Source organism: Frankliniella occidentalis, unplaced genomic scaffold (genome assembly GCF_000697945.3).
Source record: "Frankliniella occidentalis isolate FOCC.00 unplaced genomic scaffold, Focc_3.1 Scaffold307, whole genome shotgun sequence".
NCBI lineage: Eukaryota > Metazoa > Arthropoda > Insecta > Thysanoptera > Thripidae > Frankliniella > Frankliniella occidentalis.
This window is the reverse complement of record NW_026267432.1, coordinates 31,274-37,608: the sequence shown is the minus strand read 5'-3', so window position 1 is coordinate 37,608 and position 6,335 is coordinate 31,274.

The following is a 6,335-nucleotide window of genomic DNA, read 5'->3' as shown; positions in this document are numbered from 1 at the left end:
GAAATAAACCATGCCCGTACCCGTACCCGGGAGACTCCTGTGAAGAACGAAAGCCTACTGCGCATGAGTGGACTATGGGGGGCGGCTCGGCCGGCCCGTTGCCTCCTCCCAAACCGGCCCAGCCACCCCCAGGGCCGGACACAGGGTAGACAGACTGGTGCATGATCTGCCCAACATACCACATGCGGGTCGCTGACGGCACTCCGAGTGTCGTCGCGCACGCCGTCCGTCGCTCTGTCGATGGCCTTCATGGACTTGTCGTCCCTCGCGATCCGAATTTTAGAGTCATCAGATACTTCTCGTTGTGCTAAGATCTATCCGTCCATGCCGTCTGCTGGATCAGCGAGTGGCCACTCCGTCCCGGCCGCGTTCGTCCCTCATTCATCTTGTCTACCTGCAAAGGGAACCGCGTGACGCGTCGGCTCAGCGCACAGTGGGCGATTGGACCCCTTTTCGTGCTCAGAAATCGGATTTTTCAATGTCATAATTAAAAGTTCCGGATCGTGGATTCTTGTTTGGAAAGGGGTAAAGTATGACAGGGAATTTTAGATTTGGCTCGACCCGCCGCGTTCGACCAGTACAGGCATCGAAAGGCGAAAAACGGTGTAAAAACATCGGCAGTGACAAATCTTTCATTTACTAGTTTCTAGATGTTAATGTCGGTTAATGTAAACTATCAGAGACTGCGACAACGGGTTTCGTCTCCAAAAAGAAGCAAACTTAAAGGAAAATTACGACATGCGCCACATATCAACGTTTTGGTCAGTTTTTGTGCATTTAATGTCTTAACTATTTTTATCTCAAATTGGCGGAAAAACGCGGACGAGATTCGGGTGCCGCCAGTTACAGGACATATAAAAGTATAGGTTTTTGCCAGAAACACCTTGGAATGTTGCGGAATCTCGAATCAAAACTTCAACTGTCTATGAAATTTAGTATATTAACCCCCAAACCACCATTAAAATGTCTTCAAAAAATTCATGTCGTAATTTTCTTCTTTAGTTGCTTCTTTTTGGAGACAAAACCCGTTGGCGAAGTCCCCGAAAGTTTACATTAACATCTAGGAAATAATAAATTTAAAAATTGCCACTGCTGATGTTTTTACCCCGTTTTTCGCCTTGTACTGCCTGTACTGGTCGAACGCGGTGGGTTGAGCCAAATCTAAAATTCCCTGTCATACTTTACCCCTTTCCAAACAAGAATCCAGTATCCGGAACTGTCAATTATGACATTGAAAAATCCGATTGATGAGCACGAAAAGGGGTCCAATCGCCCACTGTGCCTCGGTGGTCTTCAGGCTGTAGTTACGTAACGCGTAACGGAAACGCACTAAACCGAAAAAGAAATTTCTGTTTTAAAGCGTTTTTGAAGCGTTTTCATCTTTCTGCGAGCATTCTAAATGAGAATACGTTTGAATATCTGCGAAAACGCTTCAATAACACATTAAAGTTGAAATTTTATTTGCGTTTCCGTTACGCGTTTCGTTACTTTACGACGCCCTGGTGGTCTTTCGTTCGTCTTAAAATCAGCCACTTATGCGAAGAACGTGAGACCGCCTTGAATCGAACATTAGACGGGCGTGAGAGCAATGGAAGACGAATAGAAGACAAAACCGCTCGTCTTAGAAGCGACTCACAATCGTCTTCAGGCCGTGTCCCTCATCCATGTCATATCATAGTAGACTTACATTCGTTTATTGTTCGTCCACCGCTAGAGACGAATGTAAGCGTTTCACGGGGAATCTTGCGTGCATTATTACATAATTTGGAAGATTTTGTTTTCCGACTGTTCTAGGGTTCGTACTACTTGCGCAATGTGTCAAGTGCAACATTTCAACCTCAAAATATGCCCGTTCTTTTTTATGGAAAATGGCGAGTGGACGCTAAAGTGGTGGACCCAAAGCTTGCCTCCGGCACCGTGGCTTGTACCCGAGTTTATGTAGACATTGTTCCGAAGCATCCAAGACATTCATAGTATCAAGTTGAAATAAAAAAGGTATGAAAAATAAGCACATCTTTTGATCAAAAAGTGAAACGTTTGAAAACCTCTCTGCACAAAGCTATTGCAGATACAACTTTACGGTTAATTGTTGGCTGAGCGATACCGAAGTCTATTACTCACCCAGAGAAAAGTGTTCTCGGACCGAGTAAAATGCACTCGTTCCAAGTACATTTTCGTATCAATTGAATCAAACCTATTTTGCCCTTGATCTGAGTACATTTTGTACCTGATAGCCGCACTAGAAAGTCGATGCCAGCCTTCTCTCGGTTTACCTTTAATGGACTCAAAACGAGGTGAAATTGTACTCAGATCGTGTCTTTTACCCTCGGATGAAGCCAACGTTGGTCACCAACTGACCCATATTTTGTACTCGACATAATTTTCTGACGTGCTGTCAAAACCCCAGATGTTGTGTTGGTCGAGTACATGTACTTGATTCAAATGTACTTGGGTTTTCGTAGAGACAATTATAGCGAGTGTAGCCTAGCGAGATCAGTAAGGTGACTTCGTCTCCGAAATTGTCAAGCCGCTTCAGTGATAATGTGATATCTTATGTCAACCACGAGCATGAAACACTGTTTTTTTCTTTTCTATGTTTAATTTCCAAACTGTTTACAGCTCTGGCATAAATGTGTTCCTTCTGTTAATACTTCTGTCCATATGTATTTTGAAAGTGTCTTGAGTAATTTGGTGAAATAGTTCGAATATCTCGATACATATGTGCTATTTTCCTGAAAGGGCACACATAAGGTTGGGTAGAATTATAATTTCGCTAAAAAAGTACTAGCTATATGTACGCCAGACCACGTCTCGCGTAACAGGCTTCGCGATATCTCACGAAACACTGGCTTCGCAATATCTCACGAAACACTGTTACGCTGCGACGCGCCTGGCGCACATAAAGCTACGCCTGCGGCGCTGACACCCGAGACGAGTTAGTGGGAGGGTATTCGGGAACAGAGCCTTCCGGCTCCAAAGTTTGACATACTCACAGCATTTGTCGGGGAATTTTTACTCTAAAATTAGGGAATTGAAACTTCTACTGTCCGACTAAAAGTTCGAATTTTGATAGATTGTTATGTAAAAATTGACGTTTTAGTGATACTAGATAATCTAGGGACCCTTGAGCCTAAAGAAGGGTGTGGTTCGACGTCAACTGTGTGGTTTTAGGATTACTTCCTGCACAATGTTTCATTAAAAGGCCTTTTTTACGACTTAATGGACCATTTTTAGTCGTTTTCACCTTATTTTTGTCAAGAAATGCCCTCTAGCACCCAAATGGTACAAGATGGAGCAAAACCGACGAAATTTTCGCCCAAAAGACTCTACTTTCACGAGTTACCCCTTATAGAGTCATAAAAAAATATTTGAAAAAAATAATATTTTGCGTCCTGTGGTTTATGATTTTTAAGAAAATCAATTTTTGAGCTAGAATGCTCATCTTCGAACTCCATCTGTCTTTTAGGTTGAGCGATTAGCGAAGCCCATAACTCCACTGACCGGAAAAGTTTCGTTCTGTTTGTCTGTCTGTCCGTCTGTCCGCACGGTAACTCGAAAAAGAATTGAGAGAGCGATCTGGGAATTTTAGGGTTTTTGTATCACAAAAAGACAGATCGAGTTCGAAGATGAGCATTCTAGCGCAAAAATTGACTTTATAAAAAATCAAAAACCACAGGATGCAAAATATTTATTTTATTTTTTTCGAACATTTTTTATGGGCTCCTAGGGGGTAACTCGTTAAAGTAGAAGCCTGCGGCCGAAAAATTCGTCCGTTTTGCTCTATCGTGTACCGTTTGGGTGCTAGGGGGCATCACTAGACAAAAATGTGGTCAAAATGACCAAATGGTCTATTAAACCGTAGAAAAGGCTTTATATCAAAAAATTGTGTATACACTCTTATTCACTCGTCTCGGGTGTCAGCGCCGCAGGCCTAGCTATATGTGCGCCAGGCGCGTCGCAGCGTAACAGTGTTTCGTGAGATGTCGCGAAGCCTGTTACGCGAGACGTGGTCTGGCGTACATATAGCTAGTTATGATACAAAACGACCCTGAAATTCCCAGATTGATATCTCAATTCTTTCTCGAGTTATCGTGCGTACAGACGGACAAACAAACAGAATGAAAGTTTTCCGGTCAGTGGAGTAATGGGCTTCGCTAATCGCTCGGCCAATAAACCTAGCTATATCAGCGGGCGGAAACTCCCGGGGGTGAGACTGAAACCAGGATCCGCCCGGCGCGCCAGAGGCGCCGTGGTTAGCAGACGAACTAATCAGCCCGCCTTCGTAGTTAATTTTGGTCTAAAGTGACATTATATTTAACGCATGGAGAATAAATGGGGTACCAACACGAAGCTAAAAGTCCAACGAATGTTTCTGTTTAGTCGCCTTGTTCCAAATAACGGCCCCGTGTTTTTGCAATGATAAAATCGAGAGGCTTGATTCCCCGACGCCGCTCAGTCTCCGATTCTGTTTCGTTTCGTTCTCAGTTCTAATCCATTTTTGACCCAAACCTTAAACGTGCCGATTATTCTTCACAAATTGGCTCGTGGCGTAGGCCACATGAGATGTTGCTCCGACTTACATTGAAACAGAAATCTTTGATAATGTGATGAGACAAAATGGCGTCTGCTTTTCACTTTCACTTTCGACATTAAAAATAAAATATAAACGTCGGAAGTCAGAAATGCATACATGGCCTACGCCACGTAATTTTTTTTAAAGATTCATAATCCATCCTGGTTATTTAATGATGATGCAGGATTTGCTGGAGCTAAGCGGATTAAACACATCGTACACAAAGAGGCTAAAGTGCACCGGTTATCGGTTTTCCTTAATGTGAGATAATTGCGAGTCTATAGCACTGGAGAGTACTTGAAATTACATCTCCTAACATGCCGTCGTGCATTTCAGTCCTGATCGGTTCACAAAACTCATTTGAAGTAATTTAAATTAAATTCACAAATCCTGTGTCGTTAAACACCTTTCGAAGCGACTTGGGCTGGTGCCGTCTGGAGAGCGGTATGGAAAATTCAGCGCTCGGAACAGCTTTGTTTACTTTCCGCAGCTCAAGCATAAGCAAACCTGGGCCTGTTGGTTAGGCTACAAGATGGTTAGTGTTGTATTTATTTATTTTTATCTTATTATTATCACTAGCAATTCGACTTTGCGATTGATATACTTAATCATTCTGCAGGATCTGCAGGACGAAACAAACGCACCAACGAGGCGAAGGAGAGGGAAAGGAAAGAGAAGACTTGTTGGACGTAAGCCTAAAACAGTCAGACCTTCATCAAGCAGTCAAGAGAACAAGGTTTGTTTGTGGTTTTTGGAAGTGCGACCCCTTCTCTATGATTTAAAAAAAACTGTATTTTTTATTTTCATCTCAGGATTCACCAGCCTCCGAGGGTACCGCTGGCAGTAGCAGCAATGTTTGTGATTCAGAGAGTGATGCAACATATACGGACTCTGATTCTGATGGCTCTGATACAGGACATGTTAGTGTTGCTAATGTTTTGGTCTTCAAATCTTTTAAACACCTGAGCCAGAGCACATTCTTGGTTTTACTCTGATTTTTGCCTTTTCTTTTTAGAAAACCTGTAAGAAATCTGTAAACGAGCCCCATCTCTGCTCTGAGACTGAATTTTTTTCAGAGACAACAGCGTCAGAACAGACAGTCAATGAAACTGATTTTGAAGAGGTAACTACAGCAATGCACATCAAATGCAGGTCATAAAGAGTTAACAGTCTTTTTTTTATTGTTTGAAGTTAACCTTCTCTTCTTTTGTGTTTACAGCAAACAGAAGTACGGAAAAGGCGAAAACATGTACCACAGTTAGCCTATAGAAGAAAACATGCAAGTAGACGAGTACGTTATTAAGCTCTATATTGTTAAATTACAAGGTGTGGAAGCACAGATATGTAAAATATTTTTTTATCTATCCTGTAGGTGGTTCCTCCTGAATCAGAATCTGAAGAGGAAGGTGAAAGACATGCTACAAAGAGTTCGGACTCAGCAGGGGAGTTATCTGTTACTGAAAGTTCCAGCAGTGAAGAGGAAAACCAAGATGAAAAAGTGAGTAGCATGCAGAAAAGATGTATTTAAAAATTGTTTTGTGTGAATTAAAGTAGAACCAATTAATTAAATTACTAACTTCTCACTTTCAGTTGGAAGAAAATGTTACTCGTTCTCATTCTGTTGATGCAAATGAAGGGCAAACTGGAGCAAGGAGTAAAGGACCTGCTTCTGAGACAGAAGGAAGTAATGTGAGTAAAATTAAAAAATCTGTTGCCTAATTTGTTAAAAGGTTTGTCTTTTTAAAAATTGTTTTTATTTATT